Genomic DNA, 15,060 nt, shown 5'->3' on the forward strand with positions numbered 1-15,060 from the left:
TGTTTATTTGTTGTGGCTCAGGTGAGGGCTCATAAAAAAAAACTATGAATGATGGTGGATGTTCATGTTTATGTTATTTTTGTGTTTTGTCTCTACTTGTTGTTCTTTAGCTGGTAGCCCACATTGTGATATGATGTCCCATTAAGAGCACAGGTAATCTGGATATGGTAACTTTAAAAATTGTGTATCCATATCAGGGTGATCTAATCCAAAGTTGCTTTGATAAACCGTCATAAAACCATGTTGGTACTTTGTGTACTTTTGTACAACAAAAGTACATTTTTATCTAAAAACAAATGTGTTTAATGTTATACTAAAATTTTGAAATATTGTCTATATGTATTTTGTTTGAATTATTTATGTTTTTACCAAGAATTTAAATGGTGTCCCAACCTTTTTTTGGAATTAGGTTTGTACTGAAATGTGTTGTGTAGTGTGTTGACAACAACCAAGCATCCTGATGTGTAGCCCGATGCCTCTTCCTTCTCTTTCCTCAGGTCTCATCTTAACCAGCAACACAAGACAAGGACAAATGATGAAGCCATCTCCCTCCAACTCTTCATTAAAGCTTTTAAATGAGTGCAGCAAGTGAGCATCCACCTTTCTTATTACCATCAGGTCAATACTAATATCCAGGTAAAACCTCCAAATCCACCTCTCCCCCCTGGTTTTCATACACACAGGCTGGTCAATAATCTCTCTATCATCTCCTTCATTAGCAGGCCTCCATCAGACAAATGCCAATCAATGGCTCGTACTGCGGCCTGATGGAGGAGCCTGATAGGGGTCAGAGTGGATGGCGAACCTCTTGCATGAAGACAGCCAGTGAGGATGTGCAGGACGAGCTGAATTACAAAACAGGTCGAGGGAGGTTAAGAGAACTGAATTGTTATTAACTTGTTTAAAGATTGAATTCTTCAAGACAGAAATTATCCTGGAAGGTTGACAGACACTTCTTCCAAGCTATCACTCCACGCTAGTTTCTGATTAGTCCATCATGGCCTTGTAAGGTCTGCTATTTCTCTTTGGCTGACCACTGTTTGAGGATGAGATAGTTGAGACACATCTCTGATTGAAAACAGAGACTGGTTGTATTTATATCAACAATAACAGTAAAAAATCAGATTCATTTGACTTTGATCTGCTTTCCGTGGGAGATAATGAAACAAGATGAAAACAGGGGAATGAAAAAGCACGAGTGGTTATGATACATAAATCTGAAGGCTATGACAGAGAAGTCAAAAAACTGAAGCCAACTCAAGAAGTAAACACTAAGCTGTACACTACATTAAAACAATGTGACTGTGACTGGAAAATAAAACGTTGATGGGCTGTGACTCAGGCTGCCTTGAAAAGTCTTTTAAGACGCTAAAGCTGATCCACAATGCTTCTGCACATGCACTGACTAGAACTAGGGAGAGAGATCACATCTCGTCTGTATTAACTTCTGCACAGCTTCCTTATAAAATCCATAAAAGACTTTAATTCCTTCAGGCCTACAAAGCTCTGAATGGTTGGGCGACATTGTACGTTTAAGAGCTCATTGTGCCCTATCACCCTGCTGGAAACTAAGCTCCCAGAATGCAGGTTTCTCGTGGAACCTTATAATAGTATGGGAGGCTGAGCATACAATTTTCTGGCCTCCGTCATTGGGGATCAGCTATCAGTTACATTCTGAGAGGCAGACTCTCTTATCCACCCTTTCATAAGTAGTTTGATAAAGCTGTAAGCTGGTTGGGGTTGGCTCAAGCTATGGGCTGAGACCCTGTGTGGATGCTGTGTCATAATACTGCCAATCAGCATGGCTTCGTCATCCATTCTTTTGGTTTCCTTTCACCATTAATTGACTTGTAACAGTCTTAGAATCAATCAACTTGGGGTTGAAACTTTTTTTTTTTCTGCGACTCTAACTCGAGTTGCACTTATGTCGCGCGCGCAGCGACTTTAGACTTGACTTTGACTCATGCTCAAAAGACTTCAGACTCCAATCTGACTCATGTTTTGGGAGTTGTGAACAATCAGTTTGTTTTCTTTTTTGGCATATTATAACTGAGGAAATACTGGTGAGCTTAATGTCATTCCTTCCTTTCCTCCACATCGTGGCCATGAAGACCATGACGATGAGGGGTCAGGCCTTCGTGGTCTTTAAGGAGCTCGCCACCGCCACCAACGCTCTGAGGCAGCTGCAGGGTTTCCCGTCCTACAACAAGCCCATGAGGATACAGTACGCAAAGACAGACTCTGAGGTCATCGCTAAGATAAAGGGCACGTACGGCAATAAGCAGAAGAAGAAGGACAAGAAGAGGAAAGCTCAAGAGCCGGCAGCCAGCCAGGCCAAGAAACCAGCAGCCGGATCAGCAGCGCCCGTCCTCTCTCCTGCTGTTCAGGTCCCTGATTAATCCTCCAAACTACATCCTGTTCCTGAACAACCTTCCTGAGGAGACCAACGAGATGATGCTGTCCATGCTCTTCAACCAGTTCCCGGGGTTCAAAGAGGTCCGCCTGGTCCCAGGGAAACACGACATCTCCTTCGTGGAGTTTGAGAGCGAGATGCAGGCGGGCCTGGCCAAAGACGCGCTGCAGGGCTTTAGGATCACAGCCACATGCGCCATGAAGATCACCTACGCCAAGAAGTAGATCCTGACCCCATCCTGGTCCTGATCAGGGGACTCAAAGAGACTCTGGATTTCCGTTTGTTGCTTCAGATGGTTTTTGTAAATCCTGCAGATTTTGTTTTTTACTTTCTGTTCTGTAGATTTTCTGACGGCGCCGAGCGGGAAGCGTTTGGTGTCAGTTTTGATTTGTAAAATCAAATGTTTTTACACTAAAAAAAATAAAAATAAAATAAAATATCAGGCACCCCAAAACTTACCCGGATAGGATCCTGTAGCAAACAGCTAATCAGTAGTGATACTGTACGCTAACAGATAGGAGTGATAATAATACAGTAAATACTTTGAATGGTTTTCGAAGATATAGCTGTGCATTCTTACACAACCAGGTAGCAGCAGATGACAAAAGCTCATAAGACTTATTTTAGAGACTTGACCTAAGACTTAAGACTTGACCAAGTCTCTCCCCACCAAGATTTGGGACTTGACTTGGACTTTCAAAATTACTAATGAACATCTCTGGTGTGTGCTTACTGTTAGAGATGCCATTACATCATCCCTTATTGAGACATCATTATATGTTGGATGCATATATCTCCCCTTGGCATTTAATGAAAAGACACATCAGGAAAATGCATAGTATAAAAGCATTTCACCTCTGTTTGCATGTGTCACAAAGGGTCTGAACATGCTGTAAATATTGATTCATGACAGATGATCAACCACGCATAAAAGCAGGCTCAGTGTTTCACAGGCTCAATTAAGCAGAGCCAAGAAAAAAACATGACAGAGAATAAGTCTACTGAGAGTGCCAGAGCTCCAGCTAAGGCTATTTTGAAGTCTGAGCACCTGTGCCAAGTGACCGGCTCTTAAATCGATAATGACGCACACAATCATGGATAAAAGACTCAGGCTGTGCTTTTGGAGAGGTTACTCTTTGGCTGCAGCAATAAAACATTGTGTACTTTCTGAAAGATACTCAGGTAGAATTAAAACAGGTGCATCTAAGATTTACAAAGAATGAAATGTTGCCAAACATAAGGTAAGATAGGTTTTTCACACTTTGATGCTCATTACAGTACTGCATCATCTTACCAATTAGTGTTTCTGTGTGATCTTGAAAAACTACACACAAAATGTAGTTTTTCACTATGAGATGTGTCTGCTGTGGATGCAAACTGAGCCACAGTAAGTCTGCTGTCTCTTCTTCTTTGAAAACCTAGAGCCTTGATTAAGTAGATCCAGCACTCCGGGCTGGAGCTGCATTATTTAAGCCTCGCCCAGGGTGCATTATGAAATTAGCTGGTGGGAGCTGGTGACCCACAGTGGAACCCCCCTGTGTAAATCTACAGGGAAGAGCCTATCCTGCAGCTGACCCCACTGACACACCATAAAGACCATATAAACAGACTGCTGGCTGCGCTGTTTTTGCACGTCGAGACCTGCAGCAAAAGGTCATATTTTCTTAAGTTGCGCAAGTTCAGGTGAACCATTATGAATATAGAAAGGTGGCGTATTTGCTGGTTCAGCAATTAGGGAAATTGCTAACTTGTGCTGATGGTGTGTGTATTTTATCCCTCAGCATGGCAACTATTTGTGTTGGCTTGTACTGCGTTGTTAACTTTGCTTGTGTCTGTGCATGTTCAACAGATATGTTGTCCACTGCTTAGTACACTGGCAGCATCTGCTTGGCATTAACCATCTACAGAGTGCACACCGCCAAATGCTTGTACAGGTAGAGTGTGACCTTGCTGGAGCTGTACTTGAGTTCTAAATGTGTGTGTGTGTGCGTGTGTGAGAGGGTGTGTGTGTGCAGGAGCTATTGTTTGCTTTGCCAGGGCAGTTGTTTAGTAGCAGGCACACAGAGCTGTGGAGCTGCACTGTGACACTTTGATGAATCGATGGTCACTGTGCTGTACTCCGACAGGACAGAGACCTCTCAGAGTGGAGGGAAGGAGAGCAGAGAAGAGCCTGAAAGAGAAAGGAAGGTGGGGCACACAGATGAGGAACTGCTCGACCGAATGTATGAACGTTTGAAAAAACAGAATTGAAGACACAACAGGCGGGACAGAGGGGGTGTGAGGACTAACTGTGGGGGGATAAAAAATTACAGCAGAAATGAAAAGGGGGAAAAGGTCAAAGACAGAAAGAGTAGAAGCCAATGTGAGCTAATCATTCTGAAACAAGAGGAAGTCTATGTATGGGAAGAGATTTTCTGTATCCCGTTGCCCGTCTGTGGTGAGGTCACAGACAAACAGTGTGACATTCCCAGCACGACAGAGCTTAATCAGCACTGTTGGCGTATTCTAGAGGTTTCCATGGCGGGATGATTCACCGGTGTGTGAGTGTGTGTGTACCTCTGTGTCTATGCACGTCTGTATAGAGAGGTATCAGCTGTCAGCTATCAGCACATGTATGTCTGTAATCTCTATACCCTGGGAGAGTTTAGTGTCACATATCTACATGTAACTCCTCCGCTCAGATGCAATTACACTGGCATCAGTGACCCTCAGAGAAAGGACATTTCATCCTGGTGAATATAAGTCCAAGACAAAAAAGCACAATGACACAAGAAATATTACATTACAAGAATAAAAATCAGCTCTCTAGCAAACTCTCCTTATCCCTCCCTGCTTTTGTCTAGCTTCTTCATCTAGATTTGGGTTTATCTTTCAGGTGGAACACGATTACAAAGACAACCCTGGTTTTGCAGTCTGTGATAAATATGTTTCATGTCTTTTGTCTTGAATCAAACCTATTAAGGGTGTGAGCATGCTTGGGAGTGGCTGCCTATCATGGCTTTGTGTTATCCTGGTTATGATCTTCCATTTGGGTGTTGTGCTTGTTTGAAACATGAGAAGCCTGGTCTTCCAAATTACTTTTAATGACAACAGCATGTCCGTTTCTGGTCATCTGTGTGCAGCAGGGGGGCCCTATGGACAAAAATATCGAGAAAGGTTTTTTTTCTGCATTTTACTGAGACAGTACAATACCCTTATATTACAAAACCAAAGGACGCCAATCACTCCTTCCCACAAGTCTTTAAAGAGAAATTCAACTCATGTCAGTGAAGAGAAAAAACATTATAAGCAAATAATGTTCAGCGCTCAGTAAGTTGTATCTTCTCACTGAATCTGTGTGATCTGAGTTTTGCTCTCTCTTGATTCCTCGTTTGTACTTTTAGATTTTTACTTTATCTTGGGTTTGACTTGCATAAAGGAATGTCAACTTCAGAATTAAGACATTTTTAAAGTGCTGACTTTTATTGATTTCCTGAAACAAATTGTGGTAATCAACAATTACCTAAACTTGTGCAGAGCAACAGTCTGCAGGGATTTAATCATTCTGGACATGAGACAACGGAGTGGTCAGCTGAAACTCACTTTCATGCAGATAAATGTAACGCAAATGCTTACTAATTTCAAACTTGGAGATAAAAGAGCACACATCAACATGAACACTTTGCCATAGCTCCCTGACAACAATGGCATCTGAGCAGACACATTTATGTGGGGATTGTGGCTCTGCTTTGATGACACCACACAGAGCCGAGATGGCTAAAGATGCCTACCAACTTCTTCTGCTGCTTCTCATGTTGTCTTTAACAAAAACAAGGCACCACAACCTTAACTTTCATAAAAGTGTGGCACCGTTTACTTTTAATGTATGAATTGAACATTAAGAGGGAGAAAAGTGGAGCAACCGAACCCAGCCACACTGCTTGCCCTCTGCAAAGCTACACTCTGTCACCAACTTTTCACTTTAGAAATGCCAGGGTAGTGGCTGCCAACATGAAGTGTTTTACTGATGGATACACTAACTGAAGATGCCTTTAGATAAAACTATCACTACATAAGTTATTCTTCACTAGACATGTACTGATCGATTGGTGCCAATTTCCTTAATTCTGGGGGATCGGTGATCAGTGATTTCAATAACATAAGATTGGAACATTGAAGGTATGCTGTCAGTTATAAAAAATAAAAAGTACAAATCTGTGTCGGCACAAACTGGTATCGGCAGGTCGGACTTTTTTAACATCGGTAATCGGAGATAGGCCAGAAAATTGTGATCGGTGCACCCCTATTGTTCACCAAATAGTCCACCACTGTTTGCTTTTTTTGCCATTTGGCCCAAGTGGAAGAGTTCAAGTGTCTCTGCATCTCATTCATGACTGGGGGAAAATGAAGAGAGAGATCAACAGACGGATCAGGGTGGCGTCGGCAGTGATGCGGACAATATACAAAGAGGGAGTTGAGACACATACGGCCACAAGCTGTGGGTAGTGACCAAAAGGTCAAGATCACAAATACAAGTGGCTGAAATGAGCTTTCTCCACAGGGTGTCTGGGCTTAGCCTAAGAGATAGGGTCTGGAACTCTGAGAGGCCTGAAGTAATGCTGCTGCTCTGCATCGAGAGGAGCCAGGTGAGGTGGTTAGGGGACCTGGTGAGGATGCCTCTTGAATACCTCCCTGGGGAGATGTTTTTGGCATGTCCAGCTAGGAGGAGACAGGACACAGTGGAGAGATCACATCTCTCAGCTGGTCTTGGAACACCTGGGTATCCCTCTAGAAGAGCTGGTGGAAGCGGCTGGGGACAATGGCCACAACCCGGACACGGTGGTGGAAGACAGAATGAAATGTTTGCTTTGAGTGTTTTATTTTGAGGGAAAAGTTGTTGAAAAGTGGTGCCAGCCAAACAAAAGAGCAGGTCTTAATTGGCTCTGTATTATTTTTTTCCAGAGACTAAACATGATGAGTGGGCTTTTAGCAACTCAGAGACAAAAAGAGGTGAGGAAAAACTTCACTCTAACAGGAAGAAACCCCGTGCAGATCCATGGTCTTCAGCTTCTTTGGGTGGTTTCAGAATTCCAACATGTCTTAACATGATGCAGAGCATCTGTTAATGGCTTTGAATGATCATAAAGCTTCTGCTGTGAAACACTTAAGTGAAATGTTACAATATTGCAAAATAAAACGTTCCATAATATCTACAAGTGGAAGGAAAATTCTCTCAAAAGAACCATGTTTCAACCCATTAAATTAAGATGCAACTATAAACTATCCACATCAAACAGCAAAAATACAGAGTTCAGCTCTTTGGTTATTCTCAAGAGAAACCATAAAGCCTTCATACATGCAGTCTGTTAGGGGCTATATCTATGCAAAATGAGCCTCCCTGTGGAGCAAACATGGAATAATTTCCAACCAAATAAGCGCCTCGCTTGGGGTTTATCAAGAAACAAAGCCGTCAACTATCACACATAACCCTTCCCATGAGTAAACTTCAAACAACAAAATGTTTTGTGTGTGTGCATCTGCCAGTAACTGCCTCCCTGGTGGGAAGATAAACCCTTCCGCCCCATAGATCCTCTCAGCATTACTATTTGTCTCTTGACGTGTCAGCGCATATGCGCGCCTTGACCGCATCATATCCAAATTAACCTCTGGATGGCCGCCATTAAAATGGAAATGGGTGAGCTCAGCGATCCTTCTCGCCTCCATACATTAGGCTAATGTTGGGACTAGGACGACATCGTCTGCCATTACAGACAAGCCAAATGCAGTGGAAGGCACTTCGGATGAGGTTGCTCTTACTTCGCCCTCCCCCCGCAGGTTGTTTCCACTGGGCTGAATGGTAAATGTGTTTCTTTTAAAAGGGCAGAAAAATGGAGCTCGCCTTTACATAACAGTGCACATTTAAAGGCTGGAATGATTTTCTGCAAGAGAGTGTGAAGAAAAACAATGATCTGTGTAAAATCCTGCAGAGGCAGAGAAAGCATTCACGGCGGCACTTTATGATAAATGCTTTCAACTGTATGTCAGGAGCCACATGCATCTTTACTTTAGCAAAACTGCCAGTTGTGACACCCTCATCATAAGCTCTGGCATTCATTTTAATGATGTGTTGACGCCAGTGGCCACACGTAGTCATTACACACATGTGCTTACACATACAAAAAAACACATTGTCAAAGCAGCGTAGCTGGGGGGCAAAATATGCATGGAGGGTGAATAAACAACACCCACATACACAAAAAAGAAGCCAGAGATTAAAGCATCAAAGAAAACAACTGCATGCTGAGACATATCAGGCTCACATGTGAAAACACACTCCTTCATGATGATAAGTGTGTCTGGGGCTGTGGGGTAGTATTGGTCTACAAATGTGTGGACAATTGGCACCATAAGAGAAATCCAAAGACACATAATATATATGAAACAAAAGAAGACAAGGTTGCAACAATGTCGACATTTACATGCAGACAATATTTGGTTTAAGGTCAATATTCCAGCTTCTGAAACATTCAGAATAACACGTTTACATGCTTTAGCATACAGGGTCAGTCTTGTTTACATAGTATCCTGATCAAAACAGCGACGCACAGGCAATCTCGACGCATGGAGAACGTTATGACGCCATTTCCACTTCTTCTTACTGTATCCACAGCAACAGCAGCAGCACAACTTTTTTTTTTTTTTTTTTTGAATGGGGCCTTTCAAGACACTCAAGGACACCTTACAATATGAAAGAAGTACAAAAGTTAAAATACATCGGTACAGCAGACTTCCTGTACTCAAAAAACCAAGATTTCTTGTGAACAGAACATGTGTAGCAGATAAATTAATGTTCTTTTCGATCAGGATATCCCAATAGGTGTATACATGACCAAATATTCAGGTTAGAAAAAGAGTAACCCAGGAGTGATATTCAGGTGTTAAAAATACGGAATATGAGCTTATTCCAGTTTTTAAAAAGGGTTATTGGTGTTTACATTGGGTAATATGAAAGGGTTACTTACTGCATGTAAGCATAGCCAGTGTTTAAGGAGTGTTGAACGGTGAGTGAAAGAAAATTTCTTCACACCAGTCCTTTGAGTGCAGGAGTGCATTTCTGCTGGCAAATGAAGCACAATGGAGCATGTGTCCTCTCAGACAGAGAGGAAGAGAAGAGGGGGTAGTCAGGCAGTTCCCTCCAGCTGGGTCATATTTAACCAGCAGTGCTATCAGACCGGCCAAAAAGGACCTACAACCCACAAAAAAAAAAAACACCCACACACTTATCCCTGAAACCCCCCAAATTAAACACTGATTCAACACAGAAACTCTTGGTCATCATGTTGCTTACTTCACCCCATCCTCTTCTTACCAAAGTATTTTAAAGCTCCATTGGTATGTTTTTCTTGATGTTAAAAACACAGCTACCCAGTCAGCCTAACACAGAGGTTTTCAAGCTAATCAATAGAAGAAGGAAAAAAACCTTTCAGAGTCAAAGACATGTTACGGTTGATGTTCTCTCCTTTCAGAAAGACCCCTGTCTTTGTGGGGGAGTTTATTCAGCACTGATACAAATGAGCTTCCCACACACAACACAGCAAGCTGAGATGCTGGGAGGAAAGTGTGTTTGTTTATGTGTTTGAATGTGTGTATGTGTATGCATATTTAGCCTCTTTTTTTTATCCTTGCTCTGGTTTTCCTGCTACATGGAAATAATGCTCACAAGCCATTTGCCTGTTATGTCACTATGTTGGAATATAATGTGGTGGAAAGCTACTGCTCAGAGAGTATTTTTCAGTTGTTCTATTACTTCGAGGAAAATTTGAACTAGCCCGCTTTAATGCATCCATATTTCTAGGACAAGCAATGACCCACACTGATTTGGAAGTTAGGTCACAAGATGCTGGTCTCAAAGGTCAAAATATAAAGCCTTCCAGAAATGCCAGCAAATTGCAGTTCTCTCTCCCTAGCAGCAACCGCATGTGTTGATAAAAATGAAACCAATGCAGCAGTCTAGAAGAGAAAAAAAAAAAAAAAAAAAGGAAAAGAAAAACTGCCATTTCATACGTGGCCACTTGAGGCTGACTTCAAACAAGTGGGTGTGAAACAGCTGATGGGGAGGAGGCTAGATGCCCGTATGAACTTGACTTGTATCTTGTGTCCAGGCTCTCCAAAAGCTAGGCTGACTCAGCATTTCTGATGTGGTGCATGTCAATGTTGGAATTCAAATGTCCTGATGTCAATAGAGAATGCCACAAAAAGTTTTTTTCAGTTCTTCACTTAGTCTCCGAGTAAATTTTTAAACTCATAATTAAATATGAAACCAGAGAAAAAATAAGTTTGGTTTGTTTAGGATACTGCTCTTTCACAAATTGAAGTTTTTAAAGCATACCCGTTTAAACAAAGTACAGGTTTCAGTTATTCATATCTGGGGCTTTGGTTTCTTTGAATGACCCCAAGAAGCTGACAGGTGTCATCTCTAGAGCTCGTCCAATTAATCATTCGGGCCGATTTATCGGGCCGATTACGCCTGTCACCGATTAATCAACATCGGCCAAATTTGCAGCCGATTATAAAAAACTTTGCCCCGTGGAGAATGACGTTTTAATGTCACGAAAGTTACTTTTTTGTGAGATAAAAAGAGATAAATGCTACTGTTAATTCACACGTCCACCATTACCCAATGTAAGACTATAATACAGTGTTTAAACGTTGTGTAGGTTGCTCATTGTGAGTTTACGGTTTGACTTTTTTTCTACTTACTGTGTTTAAAGTTTGACTTATTTATTTAAGGTGTTTACAGTTTGACTTCTTTATTTATTATTGTGTTTACAACTTGTTCTTATTTATCATTGGTTAACACAACAGTTCTTATGTTGACAGTTTTATAATTTAAGTTCCTTGTTTTAATTCAATAGTGTTCTGTCTCTGTCTTGAATCATATGGGTATTATAATGATTTGTGTTCATATACAGTATATATCCTGTATATCAATGAATTTATTATATATATCAGCCAATAGATTGAATATCGGTCGATATATCCATAGTGGCCGATGTCTGCTTTTTTTTGCCCCTAGTATCGGCATCAGCCCCAAAAATCCCATAGCGGTCAGGCTCTAGTCACCTCTGCTGCCATTCACTGAACTGAACCTCTGTTGTGCTTTCATGTGGACTTTGTTGACTGAGGGACTCTATTTTAAACAATGAAAGAGCTAACATTCAAACCAAACATATGTTCACGCTGTTTAGCCGGTATCAGTGTCTGCCCACACCACAGCTGGGCTGTTAGCTTGATCATTGTCTGTCATACAGTGATACGCTGTAACTGTGCCAGGCTGTGCATGGGACTTGGTTTTGTTCTCAGTTGTTTTCTTTTTTCTTTTTTTTTTTCCACAAAGAGATGACAGCTGGCCATGGTGAGCAAATCTTCTGATTTGAGTCACCTGATTCGTTTCTCTGGCTAAGGTGAAGGAGAAGCAGAAGAGAAGCAAAACTTGAGTTCCAGCAGCTAACTTAGTTTTTTCTTTGGCTTGTGATGTTCAGCTACCACTACAAATAGAATTGTACTCTTCAGGATACATGATGGCTTACTGGCTGTACAGTTCTCACATCATCCCCTAACACTATGTGCTTTGCAACACCATCTACAGCTTCTGCTCACTCATGGCTTCAACACAATAGCAACACAGATAAGGCAACGAGTGTTGAGCTCAAGGCTTCCAAAAAGACTTATGAAAACCAATGAATGACACATGGTCTCATTATTTCAGCAGTCAACAGCAGATCTCAATGAATAGCCTGCCTTTGGTTTGCTGTGTGTAGTTTCAAGGTTGTGCAGACATTTCAAAAATGCTTTCAGCCTCAATTCTGCTGGAAAAATGCCATTAGGTCCATCTGTGACCTAGAAACTTTGTCTTTTTAGAGGGTTTAAAAGGAGATAATTGGTGTCAGGTTTTTGCAACCTTCTGTGGGTTTTTCTCATCAGTGTCAGTCTTTTTCAAATATCCCAGTTCAACACAAGTGCCCATAAATCTGACAATTACAAACTAAAACCATCCATCATTGTTTACAAGCTCACCTGGCATCACTCACTTCTCACTCAGCCTTGAAACTAAGAAATTAAAAAAAAATGTTGGAAGGGAATGACGTTCAAAAAGCCTCATCACAACTCCTGCTTTGGATGCTTTATGTTGTTACCATGACAACAAGAAACAGGCGAACACATGAAGACGAATCCCTTTCTTAAATCATTTATTGTTGTTTGATCGGCTTTAATCTTACACTTGAACACACCACTAACACCACCCAGGCATTCACATTCTGTACATCCAACTGTGCCTAAACTCATTTGCACATACAAGCCTGAACAAGCGCCAGTTTTCTTCTCAAGCCTCTCTTGTGCTCACTGTATGGAGCAGCAAAAAGCACAACCATGTGTGACTTTAATGTGCGAAGGAGCGAGACTCAATTATCACCTCATTTTCATTCTTCTCACATGTGATAGCTGGCTTTTTGAGTTATGTTGGACTGAGATAATGCAGAAAAGATCTTTGTAGTTACCTCCTGCTGTGCACGACAGAAACCTGGAAAAATAGCACTTTCTTGACTCTCACAGATTAATGTGGTCAAAAGGAGGTGGAATAATGCATTAATTGATGTGATAAATCTGTGAGATGATCATCCATGATAAGCATGTTGATCCGTGTGTGTGTGTTAGTAAGTGGTCAACCATGAACATCTGATCCCATCTGAGCGATGGAAATTAAAGCAGAGAGCCGACACTGATCCAAAGGTCAGGTCATGGACGTCCCAGCTGGACTATTCCGGCCATCACAGAGAGATGGACGAGCATCACACAATCAATCCTCACTTCAACTCACTGCAGTACACTTTCACCTTTCAACTCAGAGCCTAAGTGCCCCCCAGGAAGGATCAATGTCAGCGAAGGATCACAGGCTAAATTGATTGACTGCATGCTTCTCTCCCAAATGAGTGAGAATGTGTCTCAAATGAAGGATGATGTTGCATCTGCATGTTGTATTCCCACCTTGCTGACATGATTAGATACCCAGATACCAACGTTATCTGCAGGATTACACACTGACGCCTGAGCGGAAGTATTTTGAGATATCTCACAAACCTGGACCCCGGAAAAAAGATATAAATAAATAAAATGAAATGAAATGAAATAAAATAAAATAAAACAAAATGAATAAATAAATAATACACCTTAAAGTCTAAGCTTGTTAGATCGTTCTTCTTCAATTTTTATAGTAAAGTCTATTTTTGACATGCCTCTAAAGTAATATTCAGGTAAAGGTTTGCAGGTCTGTGATATAAGCATATACCAATCCTGCATTCTGTCATGTTTGATGATGATTTACAAACCTTAAATACTGAAACCCACCACTAAGCACTGCCTGGCAATGTCTGACAACTACTTTCTAGGCGTCTATACTAAGGTTATTTGGTTTGTGAAGAGTAAAACTCCCCCACACAGAGCCCTTTAAACAGTCTGAAGATATCACAGGTTAGCATCAAACCTCTGTATTGGCAGTGCATATTTTTTATTAAAGCCAATGGTGTTTTCATAAGCTATAAAGATGGTGAGAAAACAGTGTTAGAGATTGGCAATCACTTCTGTGATATTAAAACTCATAATAACATTAAATCAGTTTTCTTATTTATTTCAGGGACAGGACCACATCAAATCTTCCTGAAGAAAAAAAAAATAGAAAAGCTGCTGAATAAATATTTTCCTCTGTGTTCCTTCCTGAATATCATTAGTGGAGATCATAGCTTAATAAATTTAGCCCACATACAAGATGAAACATTGCTCAAATATTGAATATAACTTCTGACATTTCCGAGGAAAGTATTCTTTCACTGCTTGCCAGGTATCATTGTCTGGTCCATTTAGGAGATGAAGACATCAGGAGACTCTTACAGCTCATTTCCTCTTTTCTCATCAGGAATTTATTTGCTCTGTTGAAGCTGGACACGTAACGTGAGTCAGCAGACAGTGGCTGTGATGTCAGCCTAAACTGGTTTGGACACTGGACACTTTGAGGGTGATTAACTCAAGCAGATGCACTTTGGAATGACTATAGATAGAGGCTTGCTAACCTTTAGACATTTTGGTTGCAGACGTTAAAAAACACCCACACCACAGAACATTTCTGCCTTTCCAGGTCATCGTTTTCCTTCACACAAGGAGAAAGTTAAGGCTCCTCTTTTAAAGTGGAAACTGTACGAATTCACTTTAAAGTTTCAGCTTTTTGAACTGGAACATATTCAAAATGACAATTTCAAACACCACAGGTGGGTCTGGTTTCTACTGGACTAAGCCAGTTTCCCTTCATCTCCAGTGTTTTTGCTCAAGTGGGAATGCTGGAAATTCACCAGATCCACTTCCAAGCCATCACCTCTCTGTTAAGGTTCAGTCCTCCCAACACCCACCCAGCGCATTGTCAGGAGCACAGAGCCTCAAGACAGCCAGACTCAAGAGACCAAGGATTTCCCATGCTTCTCTCCCTGATAAGCCTCTTTTTGTTTGCCCTCTTAAAACCTCTTAATATGTTGGCCTGGCTTGCTTGTTATGATAGTTTTTTTGTTCATTCGTTAATTTTCTGAACCACTTATCCTGTGCAGGGTCGTGGGTGGGTGGAG

The 15,060-nt window shown here is 41.3% G+C and overlaps 1 protein-coding gene and 1 pseudogene across 1 annotated transcript in view; one reads left to right on the top strand and one right to left on the bottom strand.

The window, feature by feature from the left end:
• The window catches only part of csmd2 (CUB and Sushi multiple domains 2), a 280,511-nt gene that overhangs the window by 256,301 nt on the left and 9,150 nt on the right, over positions 1–15,060 (bottom strand). The window lies entirely within an intron of this gene.
• Positions 2,073–2,773, top strand: LOC141803228 (U2 small nuclear ribonucleoprotein B'' pseudogene; annotated as a pseudogene).

Source organism: Halichoeres trimaculatus, unplaced genomic scaffold (assembly GCF_033239565.1).
Source record: "Halichoeres trimaculatus isolate MK-OKI-2021-1 unplaced genomic scaffold, fHalTri1.1 fHalTri1_scaffold_14, whole genome shotgun sequence".
In the NCBI taxonomy this organism is placed as follows: domain Eukaryota; kingdom Metazoa; phylum Chordata; class Actinopteri; order Labriformes; family Labridae; genus Halichoeres; species Halichoeres trimaculatus.